Here is a 14,693-nt window from a genome sequence, read left to right as displayed (position 1 = left end):
AACCTTCAACAACTACCAGGAGTTGGTAGATAGAGCTCTCATGATTGAAGGGAAGCAACAGCAGATTGAAAACCGTAAGAGGAAGTATGGACAAGGGAAGTATAACTCTGGAGCTCAACAGAAGCCACGTTTTGCCCCGAAGCCGGGAGGACAGTTTCAGCATACCCATGGAGGAGGTAGTTCGCACAATCATAATGGCTCCAAAAATGGTAATGGGAACGGAGGAAGCAACGGACAGAACCGCACCAACCCATCTACCCCAGCCAAGAGGGACCTGAGCCAAGTCACTTGCTTTAAGTGCCAGAAGACTGGACATTATGCCAATGAATGTCCTGAAGCCCAGAATGGAAATGGCAATGGAAGCTCTGGGAAGAAGCCGAACCCGTTCAACAAAGGACACGTGAACCACGCGAGCGTGGAGGAGGTTGAAGCTCAGCCTGATGCAGTAATAGGTAAGTTTTTGGTTAAGTCATTTACTGCAACCGTTCTTTTCGATACTGGTGCATCGCATTCATACATATCAAGGGGATTTGTGAATAAGTTTAAGCTGCCCACCAAAGTTCTCAGAACACCTATGTTAGTAACCTCGCCAGGAGCAGAGTATATGGCAAGCCAAGGATGTTTTCAGATGCCATTGGCCATTGGTAGGCATGTTTTCCCCTCAGACCTAATAGTTTTGGAGTCGCAAGGTTTGGATGTGATTTTGGGAATGGATTGGCTATCGATGTATGGAGGGAACATCGATTGCGCCAGCAAGTCGATTTTGCTTACCACCCCAGAAGGAAAAAGGATTAAGTATGTATCCCGGCATATGCCGAAGAGGACTCAAGTAAATTCCTTATCAGGAGTTGTATAGGAGGAAGTACCAGTGGTGAAGGATTATCCGGATGTATTTCCAGAAGAGTTGCCAGGCATGCCACCGGATAGAGACATTGAGTTCTTGATTGAACTTTTGCCAGGCACAGGGCCAATATCTAAGAGACCGTACAGGATGCCCGCAAAAGATTTGGAGGAAATTAAGAAGCAGATTAAGGAGTTACTGGATAAAGGCTATATTCGCCCAAGTTCGTCACCTTGGGGATCACCAGTACTTCTAGTGGAGAAGAAAGATGGATCGTTGAGGATGGTTGTTGATTATCGTGGATTGAATGAAGTGACCATCAAAAACAAGTACCCACTGCCGATGATCAATGATTTGTTTGACCGCCTACAAGGAGCTAAAGTATTTTCCAAGATCGATCTGCGATTAGGATACCATCAGTTAAAGGTTCGAGAGCAGGATATACCTAAGACGGCTTTTACCACCAGATATGGACTGTATGAGTATACCGTTATGTCATTTGGTCTGACTAACGCACCTGCCTATTTCATGAACCTGATGAACAAAGTGTTTATGGAGTATTTGGACAAGTTCGTCGTGGTGTTCATTGATGATATTTTAGTCTTTTCCAAGAATGAGGAAGAGCATGAGGAGCATTTGCGATTGGTACTGGAGAAGCTCAGAGAACATCAGTTATATGCCAAGTTCAGCAAATGTGAATTTTGGCTGAAGGAAGTTGGATTCCTCGGACATGTTATTTCTGGAGAAGGAGTAGCAGTAGACCCTGCCAAGGTTGACACAGTGACAAGTTGGGAATCACCCACGTCAGTTGGAGAAATCCGGAGTTTTCTTGGACTTGCAGGATACTACCGGAGGTTCATCGAGAATTTCTTGAAGATTGCTAAACCCATGACTAAGCTATTGAAGAAGGACACCAAATTCAATTGGACCGAGGATTGTGAAGCTAGTTTTCAGGAATTGAAGAAACGATTGGTTACATCACCAGTGTTGATTCTGCCAGATCAACGCAAGGATTATGAAGTTTATTGCAACGCTTCTCGTCGAGGACTTGGAGCAGTGCTTATGCAGGAAGGAAGAGTTGTGTCATATGCTTCACGACAACTTAAACCCCATGAGAAGAATTATGCTACGCATGATTTGGAGTTAGCAGCCGTGGTGCATGCGTTGAAGACATGGAGACATTTTCTCATCGGAAACCATTGTGAGGTGTACACGGATCACAAGAGTTTAAAATATATTTTCACGCAGAAGGAGTTAAATCTCAGACAGAGGAGATGGTTGGAGCTTATTAAGGACTATGATATGAGATTGCATTATCACCCAGGAAAGGCTAACGTAGTAGCAGACGCGTTGAGCCGCAAGAGTCATGTCAACACCCTCATGACAGGAGAGTTACCTCAGGAGTTAGCCGAGGACCTTCACGAGCTATGTCTGGAGATAGTCCCAAGAGGCTATTTAGCGACACTGGAGATTCAGTCTACCTTGATGGAAAGGATCAGAGAAGCTCAGAAGATAGACAAGGAGATTGACGAGATAAAGGATAAGATGAGCAAAGGAAAAGCCAAGGGATTTCGTGAGGATGAGCACGATACTTTATGGTTTGAGGACCGTGTTTATGTGCCCAATGATCCGGAGATCAGGAAGTTGATTTTCCAAGAAGCCCATGATTCACCGTACTCGATTCACCCAGGGAATACCAAGATGTTTTTGGATTTGAAGAATACTTTCTGGTGGACCGGAATGAAGAAGGATATTGCGGAGTATGTAGCAGTTTGTGATGTATGTCAGAGAGTGAAGGCAGAGCATCAGAAGCCAGCAGGATTGCTACAACCATTGCCGATACCCGAATGGAAGTGGGATAAAATAGGCATGGATTTTATCACCGGATTGCCAAGGACTCGTTCAGGCTATGACTCAATATGGGTTGTAGTCGACCGTTTGACGAAAGTAGCTCACTTCATTCCAGTGAAGACCACTTACACCAGTGCTAAGTTGGCAAAGATATACATGACCAGGATCGTATGTTTGCATGGAGTTCCGAGTACCATTGTATCAGACATTGGAACCCAGTTTACCTCGAAGTTTTGGAAGCAGTTACATGAAACATTGGGAACCAGGCTAGAGTTTAGTATAGCCTTTCACCCACAGACAGATGGACAGACCGAGAGAGTCAATCAGATTTTGGAAGACATGTTGAGAGCTTGTGCACTAGATTATGGATCTAGTTGGGACGACAATTTGCCATATGCGGAGTTTTCCTACAACAACAGTTATCAAACCAGTTTGAAGATGGCCCCTTACGAAGCTTTGTATGGAAGAAGGTGTAGAACACCATTGTTATGGGACGAGGTTGGAGACCGTAAGTTGTTTGGACCAGATTTGATTAAGGAGTCTGAACAGAAAGTGAGGTTGATTCGCGATAGGCTCAAGGTAGCCCAGTCCAGGCAGAAGAGTTATGCTGATTCTAAACGAAAGGAGATAGTTTATGAATCCGGAGACCGAGTGTACCTTCAAGTATCACCACTTCGAGGAGTGAAGCGCTTTGGAGTTAAGGGAAAGCTAGCGCCTCGTTTTATCGGACCATACAGAGTTTTGGAACGTATGGGAGAAGTTGCCTACAAGCTGGAATTGCCCGAAGGATTGTCTGGAGTTCATGATGTATTTCACGTTTCCCAGTTGAAGAAGTGCCACGCAGAGATGGCTGAGATACCGCTGAGAGATACAGTGCCGCTGGAATCGATTCAGCTGGAAAGTGATTTGACCTATGAGGAGAAACCAGTTAAGATTCTTGAGTATGCCAGCCGAGTCACCCGCAGTAAGGTTATCAAGTTTTGCAAAGTCCAGTGGAGTCACCACACGGAAGATGAAGCCACCTGGGAGCGAGAGGAAGATCTACGGAAGGACCACTCCCACCTGTTTTCTAGCCAACCCTAATCTCGAGGGCGAGATTCATCTTAAGGGGGGTAGGTTTGTAACATCCCAAATTTTCAATTTGGAATGTTATACATAGATCATCATTGCATATCATAATTTTTTTGCATTTCTGGCAAATCCTCGATAAATCCTAAGCAACTCAAGGACCCTCGGAGAGAGTTGGGGATTTTCCCGAAATTTTCATATTTGATTTTCATCAAATAACAAAACGAGGATTTTGGTTTTAATTTTTTCTCTCCGGAAAAATATTTCATTTAAAATTTAATGAGAGGAGAAAATATGACTTCTCCAAAACAATTGAAATATTGGAGGAAAAATATTAAAATCATTTATTGGATTTTATTCGGATTTTATTTGCAATTTTAAATTGCATTAAAAAAATTTGCACGTTTTCAAAACTGCATTTTTGTGTCAAAAAAATGTTCACCCTGTTCTGATTATTTTAACTAGACGGGGAAAATTTGTTTTATCTTTTTTGGATTTTTATTTATTTTTTCTATGAATTTTTCTCGGCGGAATGTTTCAAAAAAAAAAATCGCGCCGCGCCCGACCGGGCCGAGGCCCGGCCGAGCCGCCGGCCCATCCCCGCGTCTCCTCCGCGCGCACGCCGCCCGCCGCCGCCGTGTCCGGCTCGGACGCCGCCGCCTTTCCCCTCCTCCAAGCAGGCCCCCCTCTCCTTATATACCGCCGCCCACCCCCCTTCACCCGTACCCGCACCCGCCCCGAGCCGAGCCCGCCGGAGCCGGAGCCCCGACGCCCGAAGGCCGCCGCCGTTCGCCGCCGTTCGCCGCCCCCTCGCCACCCCAAGCCCCACCGCCCCTCGCTGCCCCTTCGCCGGACCCCGCCGGAGCCCGCCTACCTTGCCGGAGCCCGTCCCGACGAGGTATCGTCCCGATGCCGTTTGCCGGTTTTCTGGAAAAAAACCGTTCGTTTAAAAAAAAACCTAGATCGGTTTATTTTCTTCGGTTTTATTATTTTGTGAACGTTCACCGACCCGTTCGTTTCAACGAACGTGTTCGTCGGATTTTCTCAGTTAACGAACGTCCGTTCTTTAACCGTTCGTCAGTTTTTCTTTTTCGTCAGATTTTTCCCGATTATTTCAGATCTCGATTTCTGATCGGATCTTCGTTTTCGTTTAACTTCTCGCTCGTTTATCGGAATCAGGTGATTCAAGCGCCCAGAGTTTCGTCTCGAAATTCTCTTTCTGTTTAACCTACTCAAACAAGTTTTTGTTACTGTAAAATTTGACCTAGATCCAGATTAGTAAACGAAGCTTGTTTCTTTCGCCGTTTGACTTTCGTTGCTTCGTTCGAGTTGATTCTTTTTGCAAACCGGAGTTCTTAAGTTGAACTTTCTGGTTGGATCTTTCATTCGAGTTTTACCTGTGCATTAGATGAGTACTTATTGTTTGCTTGTTTGTTTGCGATAGAGTACCCGGAGTGCGCCGCTTGTTACTTCAAATCGCTAGGTTTCGCGGATCATCAGCAAGGCAAGTAACACTTTGATCATACCTTTCCATACCCAGTTTTATTGCATTAGTTCAATTCCTCAAACATTGCATGATTAGGATCTAATTAAACTGTGGGTATTGGGAAGTAGTTGAGGTAGTACCTATTACCTGTTTTATTATCAAACCCTTGGGAGTTACTTCTACGTTGCTATTATATTGCCATGCTATGCTCGTAGACGTGGATTGGGTTTGAGAGATTTTCCATGACAGATGTGAGATTGTTAATTAATGGTTTACTTAAGGTGGCAACTAAAACTCACATCTGGGTGGATTGAGGTACCTGGGTATTCCAGGATTACCTGTTTTTCTTCTGGACCGCCACCCAGGTTCAAAGGGATCATGAGATTATTCATGCTAGAAACTTCCGTGTGCAGCCGCAAGCTATTATGGGCTCTAGCATAGTTGATTAAGTTGTGTGATCTCTTACAGAGGTAGACTAGCAGATGTAGGGGAAAGTAGGTGTAACTGTCTACCCATACGTAAGGTGCAAACACTTCTGAAAGACTGTGTCTCGGTCATCCGTTTCTCAAACAACATGTAGTGCGAGAATCAAGCGGAGGCGATCGAGTCTTGTGTGGAAAAGTGCACAAACCTCTGCAGAGTGTACAAACTAATCATGGTTAGCCGTTTCCCCGGTTATGGACAACTTGAGTATCTAGTACTTGGATTATCATGTGAATCTCATCATGTTACTTTAATTAATTTTGTTGGGGTTTAATGATGATTCTTAATTGGGATTGAGATGCTGTCAACCATCTCAATGTTCAACAACCACCATGATAGTTAAATAAAATTTATTCCTTTGCAGTAGGGAAAAATTGGCTTTTCGCAAAACTGTAACCATAGGGCTTTCCACCAACCATACATGCATGTAGTATAGCATTATTATGTTCATTATTCTCTATGTGTTACATTGCCAGCATATTCCATGTGCTGACCCGTTTCAGGCTGCAACGTTTCATGTTGCAGACTTTTCAGAGGACGAGTAAGGTGCCTTAGGTCGTGGTCTTATACTCAGTGATGCCGTTGGAGTTGATGGACTCACTTATCTTCCAAGTCTTCCGCTGTTATCGTATTTAGATGGCCTTAAGCCATATTTATCATACTTATTTCTCTTCGGAGATATTCGATGTAATAAGTGTGTGATTGCTACTCTGTTATAAATCCTCCATTTGTACTGTGCGTGTCAGCATTACTGATCCAGGGATGACACTGGTGCACAGCAGCACAGACCATTTGAGGTCTGGTCGCTACATCCATTTTGAACTACTTCAAAATCTTGTCAAGGTATGTACCCATTGAAAAAATCTTATCAAGTGTCCTGATCTATCTCTATAGATCTTGATGCTCAATGTGTAAGCAGCTTCACTGAGGTCTTTCTTTGAAAAACTCCTTTCAAACACTCCTTTATGCTTTCCAAAAAATTCTACATCATTTCCGATCAACAATATGTCACTCACATATACTTATCAGAAAGGCTGTAGTGCTCCCACTCACTTTCTTGTAAATACAGGCTTCACTGCAAGTCTGTATGAAACTATATGCTTTGATCAACTCATCAAAGCGTATATTCCAACTCCGAGATGCTTGCACCAGTCCATAGATGGATCGCTGGAGCTTGCACACTTTGTTAGCACCTTTAGGATTGAGAAAACCTTCTGGTTGCATCATATACAACTGTTCTTTTAATAAATCCATTAAGGAATACAGTTTTGACATCCATTTGCCAGATTTCATAAAATGTGGCAATTGCTAACATGATGCAGACAGAATTTAAGCATCTATACGAGTGAGAAAATCTCATCATAGTCAACACCTTGAACTTGTCGAAAACCTTTTGCGACAATTCGAGCGTTGTAGATAATAACACTACTATCAGCGTTCGTCTTCCTCTTGAAGATCCATTTATTCTCAATGGCTTGCCGATCATCGGGCAAGTCAATCAAAGTCCATACTTTGTTTCTCATACATGGAACCTATCTCAGATTGCATGGCCTCAAGCCATTTCGCGGAATCTGGGCTCATCATCGCTTCCTCATAGTTCATAGGTACGTCATGGTCTAGTAACATGACTTCCAGAACAGGATTACTGTACCACTCTGGTATGGAACGTACTCTCGTTGACCTACGAGGTTCGGTAGTAACTTGATCCAAAGTTTCATGATCATCATCATTAACTTCCTCACTAATTGGTGTAGGCATCACTCGAACTGATTTCTGTGATGAACTACTTACCAATTCGGGAGCAGGTACAATTACCTCATCAAGTTCTACTTCCCTCCCACTCACTTCTTTCGAGAAAAACTCCTTCTCTAGAAAGGATCCATTCTTAGCAATGAATATCTTGCCTTCGGATCTGTGATAGAAGGTGTACCCAACCGTCTCCTTTGGGTATCCTATGAAGACACATTTCTCCGATTTGGGTTCGAGCTTATCAGGTTGAAGCTTTTTCGCATAAGCATCGCAACCCCAAACTTTAAGAAACAACATCTTAGGTTTCTCGCCAAACTACAGTTCATACGGTGTCGCCTCAACGGATTTAGATGGTGCCCTGTTTAACGTGAATGCAGCTGTCTCTAATGCATAACCCCAAAATGATAGTGGTAAATCGGTAAGAGACATCATAGATCGCACCATATCTAATAAAGTACGGTTATGACATTCGGACACACCATTCCGCTGTGGTGTTCCAGGTGGCATGAGTTGTGAAACTATTTCACATTGTTTTAAATGAAGGCCAAACTCGTAACTTCAAATATTCACCTCCGCGATCAGATCATAGAAACTTTATTTTCCTCTTACGATGATTCTCCACTTCACTCTGAAATTCTTTGAACTTTTCAAATGTTTCAGGCTTATGTTTCATCAAGTAGATATATCCATATCTGCTCAAATCATCTGTGAAGGTCAGAAAATAACGATACCCGCCGCGAGGCTCAACACTCATCGGACAACATACATTAGTATGTATTATTTCCAACAAGTCTGTTGCTCGCTCCATTGTTCCGGAGAACGGAGTTTTAGTCATCTTGCAAGCATCAAGTGATTCATAATCAAGTGATTCCAAAAGCCCATCAGCATGGAGTTTCTTCATGCGCTTTACACCAATATGACCCAAACGGTAGTGCCACAATAAGTTGCACTATCATTATTGACCTTGCATCTTTTGGCTTCAATATTATGAATATGTGTATCACTACGATCGAGATTCAATAAACCATTAAGATTTAAGTGTATGACCATAGAAGGTTTTATTATGTAAACAGAACAACAATTATTCTTTGACTTAAATGAATAACCGTATTGCAATAAACATGACCCAATCATATTGATGCTCAAGCAAACACAAAATAACATTTATTTTAGGTTCAACACTAATCCCGAAGGTAAAAGGAGTGTGCTATGGTGATCTTATCAACCTTGGAATCATTTCCAATACACATCGTCACCTCGTCCTTAACTAGTCTTTGTTTATCTTGCAACTCCTATTTTCATGTTACTACTCTTAGCAAATGAACCAGTATTAAACACTATGATACATCTCTAACGTATCTATAATTTTTTATTGCTCCATGCTATTATATTATCTGTTTTGGATGTTTATTGGGCCTTAATATACCTTTTTATATTATTTTTGGGACTAACCTATTAACCGAAAGCCCAGTGCAAATTGCTGTTTTTTTGCCTATTTCAGTGTTTCGAAGAAAAGGAATATCAAACGGAATCCAAACGAAATGAAACCTTCGCGAGGATCATTTTTGGAACAAACGCAATCCAGGAGACTTCGAGTGGACGTCAACGAATCCACGAGGCGGCCACGAGGTAGGAGGGCGCGCCCAGGGGGTAGGCCCGCCCGCCACCCTCGTGGGCCCCTTGTAGCTCCACCGACCTACTTCCTTCGCCTATATATACTCTTATACCCTGAAAACATCCGGGGGAGCCACGAAACACTTTTTCCACCGCCGCAACCTTCTGTACCCGTGAGATCCCATATTGGGGCCTTTTTCGGCGCTCCGCCGGAGGGGGAATCGATCACGGAGGGCGTCTACATCAACACCATGGCCTCTCCGATGGTTTGTGAGTAGTTTACCACAGACCTTCGGGTCCATAGTTATTAGCTAGATGGCTTCTTCTCTCTCTTTGGATCTCAATACAAAGTTCTCCTCGATTCTCTTGGAGATCTATTCGATGTAACTCTTTTTGCGGTGTGTTTGTCGAGATCCGATGAATTGTGGGTTTATGATCAAGATTATCTATGAACAATATTTGATTCTTCTCTAAATTCTTATATGCCCGACTTGATATCTTTGCAAGTCTCTTCGAATTATCAGTTTGGTTTGGCCTACTAGATTGGAGAAGTGCTTAGCTTTGGGTTCAATCTTGCGGTGTCCTTTCGCAGTGACAGCAGGGGCAGCAAGGCACGTATTGTATTGTTGCCATCGAGGATAAAAGATGGGGTTTACATCATATTGCTTGAATTTATCCCTCTACATCATGTCATCTTGCCTAATGCGTTACTCTGTTCTTATGAACTTAATACTCTAGATGCATGCTAGATAGCGGTCGATGTGTGGAGTAATAGTAGTAGATGCAGAATCATTTCGGTCTACTTGTCACGGACATGATGCCTATATAGATGATCATGCCTAGATATTCTCATAACTATGCGCTTTTCTATCAATTGCTCGATAGTAATTTGTTCACCCACTGTAGAATTTACTATCTTGAGAGAAGCCACTAGTGAAACCTATGGCCCCCGGGTCTATTTTCCATCATATTAATCTCCCGTCAACTAGCTATTTCTGTCGCTGTTTATTTTGCAATCTTTAGTTTTCAATCTATACAACAAAAATACCAAAAATATTTATCTTATTATCTTTATGAGATCTCACTTTTGCAAGTGGCCATGAAGGGATTGACAACCCCTTTATCGCGTTGGTTGCAAGGTTCTTAGTTGTTTGTGTAGGTACTAGGGATTTGCGTGTAGTCTCCTACTGGATGGATACCTTGGTTCTCAAAAACTGAGGGAAATACTTACGCTACTTTGCTGCATCACCCTTTCCTCTTCAAGGGAAAACCAACGCATGCTCAAGAGGTAGCAAGAAGGATTTCTGGCGCCGTTGCCGAGAAGATCTACGCACAAGTCAAGACATACCAAGTACCCATCACAAACTCTTATCCCTCGCATTACATTATTTGCCATTTGCCTCTCGTTTTCCTCTCCCCCACTTCACCCTTGCTGTTTTATTCGCCCTTTTTTCATTTGCTTCTTCTTGCTCACTCCTTGTTTGCTTGTGTGTTGGATTGATTGCTTGTCACGATGGCTCAAGACAATACTAAATTTTGTGACTTTTCCAATACCAACAACAATGATTTTATTAGCACTCCGATTGCTCCTATTACCGATGCTGAATCTTGTGAAATTAATGCTGCTTTGTTGAATCTTGTCATGAAAGATCAATTTTCTGGCCTTCCTAGTGAAGATGTTGCTACCCATCTAAACAACTTTGTTGATTTGTGCGATATGCAAAAGAAGAAAGATGTGGATAATGATATTGTTAAATTGAAGCTATTTCCATTTTCGATTAGAGATCGTGCTAAACCTTGGTTCTCTTCTTTGCCTAAAAATAGTATTGATTCGTGGAATAAGTGCAAAGATGCTTTTATCTCTAAGTATTTTCCTCCCGCTAAGATCATCTCTCTTATAAACGATATCATGAATTTTAAGCAACTTGATCATGAGCATGTTGCACAAGCTTGGGAGAGGATGAAATTAATGATACGTAATTGCCCTACACATGGTTTGAATTTATGGTTGATTATACAAAAAAATTATGCCGGATTGAATTTTTCTTCTAGAAATCTTTTAGATTCGGCCGCGGGAGGCATTATACGTCTCCAACGTATCTATAATTTTTGATTGCTTCATGCTATATTATATTCTATTTTGGATGATTAATGGGCTTTATTAAACACTTTTATATTATTTTTGGGACTAACCTATTAACCCAGAGCCCAGTGCCAGTTTTTGTATTTTCCTTGTTTCAGTGTTTCGCAGAAAAGGAATATCAAACGGAGTCCAAACGGAATGAAACCTTCGGGAGAGTTATTTTTGGAATGAAAGCAATCTAGGGGACTTGGAGTACACGTCAGGGAATCAACGAGGAGAGCACGAGGCAGGGGGCGCGCCTACCCACCCCCCACAGGCGCGCCCTCCACCCTCGTGGGCCCCTCATGGCTCCCCTGACCGACTTCTTTTGCCTATATATATATCCATATACCCTAAAACCATCGGGGAACAGAATAGATCGGGAGTTCCGCCGCCGCAAGCCTCTGTAGCCACCAAAAATGAATCGGGACCCTGTTCCGGCACCCTGCCGGAGGGGGGAAACCCTCACCGGTGGCCATCTTCATCATCCCGGTGCTCTCCATGACGAGGAGGGATTAGTTCACCCTCGGGGCCGAGGGTATGTACCAGTAGCTATGTGTTTGATCTCTCTCTCTATCTCTCTCGTGTTCTTGAGGTGATACGATCTTGATGTATCACGAGCTTTGCTATTATAGTTGGATCTTATGATGTTTCTCCCCCTCTACTCTCTTGTAATGGATTGAGTTTTCACTTTGAAGTTATCTTATCGGATTGAGTCTTTAAGGATTTGAGAACACTTGATGTATGTCTTGCCGTGCTTATCTGTGGTGACAATGGGATATTCACGTGATCCACTTGATGTATGTTTTGGTGATCAACTTGCGGGTTCCGCCCATGAACCTATGCATAGGGGTTGACACACGTTTTCGTCTTGACTCTCCGGTAGAAACTTTGGGGCACTCTTTGAAGTACTTTGTGTTGGTTGAATAGATGAATCTGAGATTGTGTGATGCATATCGTATAACCATACCCACGGATACTTGAGGTGACATTGGAGTATCTAGGTGACATTAGGGTTTTGGTTGATATGTGTCTTAAGGTGTTATTCTAGTACGAACTCTTGAATAGATTGATCCGAAAGAATAACTTTGAGGTGGTTTCGTACCCTACAATAATCTCTTCGTTTGTTCTCCGCTATTAGTGACTTTGGAGTGACTCTTTGTTGCATGTTGAGGGATAGTTATATGATCCAATTATGTTATTATTGTTGAGTGAACTTGCACTAGTGAATGTATGAACCCTAGGCCTTGTTTCAACGCATTGCAATACCGTTTACGCTCACTTTTATCGCTTGCTACCTTGCTGTTTTTATATTTTTCAGATTACAAAAACCTATATCTACCATCCATATTGCACTTGTATCACCATCTATTCACCGAACTAGTGCACCTATACAATTTACCATTGTATTGGGTGTGTTGGGGACACAAGAGACTCTTTGTTATTTGGTTGCAGGGTTGCTTGAGAGAGACCATCTTCATCCTACACCTCCCAAGGATTGATAAACCTTAGGTCATCCACTTGAGGGAAATTTGCTACTGTCCTACAAACCTCTGCACTTGGAGGCCCAACAACGTCTACAAGGAGAAGGTTGCGTAATAGACATCAAGCTCTTTTCTGGCGCCGTTGCCGGGGAGGTGAGTGCTTGAAGGTATATCTTTAGATCTTGCAATCGAATCTTTTAGTTTCTTATTTTATCACTAGTTTAGTCTATAAAAGAAAACTACAAAAAAATGGAATTGAGTTTGTCTCATACGCTTCATCTTTTTAATATCTTTCGTGAGAATGATGGAAAGGAAAATTGTGCCAAAGTGTTAGAAGAAGAATGCATTAAAATGTTTGGCACTAAATCTTTGAATGATGAGCATGATTGCAATGTTGTTAGTATGAACTCCTTGAATATCTATGGTACTAATGATGATTACACTAGTCATGATGAAAATATCTCTTATAAGCATGTTGATTTTTGTGGAGTGCATAGAGTTTGCAAATACATACCAAAAAGGGAAGATAGATTTTGTAAGAGGCACAAGTACTTAGAAACTAAATGGTTGCAAGAAAGGCTAGATGTTTGTGCTGAAAATTTAAATTTTCTTAGCCGTACTTGTGAACTTTGCAATGAACATGGTCATTTAACTATCTGATGCAAATTGTTTCATGATCTAATCGTTTCCAAAAATTGTGATGACTTGATTTACCTTGCACATCATAATGAACTTAGTTTGCTTATGGGTTATGAAGAAATGAAACGTATAACTAACTATCTTCCAGTATTTGCCCGTGATAAACTTCTTGATTTTGATCTAGAGGAAATTTATATGTATTGTGCAGTGAATTGCATTGAAAATCCTTATATTGCCAATTACATAAAGAAAAGAAACCAAATAGAAGATGAAGAGAACACTAATGAAAGGTAAGAGACCTCCCAATATCCTCCTATTATCTCTTATGATGAATCAGGTAACGAGGAGGAGCTTTCTATTCAACCAATCTCATCAATAAGGAGCTCCAAAAAGAGGATTGAACCTACACATGATGTGAAGAAGAAAAAGAAAAAACGGAGAAGCAAAGGTAAAAAGGTATCCCTCCCAAATGATGTTGCTCCTACTACTCATTGTGATGATGATAATTGCTATACTATTCGTGCTATCCATACTATTAATAATGAGAGTGATTATGCTTATGATATGAAAAGGCCCAAGCTTGGGGATGCTATGTTTGATGAGGATGACACATTTGAGAATATATTTGCTGAAATTAATGTTTGTCCCAAGCTTGGGGATGCTACGTTTAATGAAGATGATATTTTTAGCCTCCCAAGTTTTGATATGCAAAGTTGTTATGATGATAGCATGCCTTCTACCTATGATGATTATATTGATGAAAGTGGGTTTGGAAGAGTGTCAACTTTAGGAAGTAATGATCCCACTCTTTTGGAGGATGTTTAATATTATAATATTTATGAAAGTGGATTTGGAGAGGTCATCACTTTATTTAGTGATGAATCCACTATTTCGGAAGAAGTTTCAATTGATTATGATGAGAACAAAGTTGCTACTTATGATGATTATTGTGATGAAAATTATGCTATAAAAAGTAGTGATGATTATATTTATAAAACTTGTCATGATTATGATTACCCTTTTTCTGAACATTACTCTTTTAATGTGGAAACAATTTATAGTATTCGAGTCTCTTATGATACTCCCACTATTCCGAATGAGAAGAATTTTGCTTATGTGGAGAGTAGGAAAATTTCTATGCAAGTAGATCATGAAAAGAATGCTTTAGGTGCTGGTTATATTGTTGAATTCATTCATGATTCTACTGAAAATTATTATGAGGGAGGAATATATGCTTGTAGGAATTGCAATAATATCAAGTTTCCTCTCTATGTGCTTAAAGTTTTGAAGTTATGCTTGTTTTGCCTTCCTATGCTAGTTGATTATTGTTCCCATAAGTTGTTTGCTCACAAAATC

Source organism: Aegilops tauschii, chromosome 3 (genome assembly GCF_002575655.3).
Source record: "Aegilops tauschii subsp. strangulata cultivar AL8/78 chromosome 3, Aet v6.0, whole genome shotgun sequence".
Taxonomy (NCBI): Eukaryota; Viridiplantae; Streptophyta; class Magnoliopsida; order Poales; family Poaceae; genus Aegilops; species Aegilops tauschii.
This window is presented reverse-complemented; position numbering follows the sequence as displayed.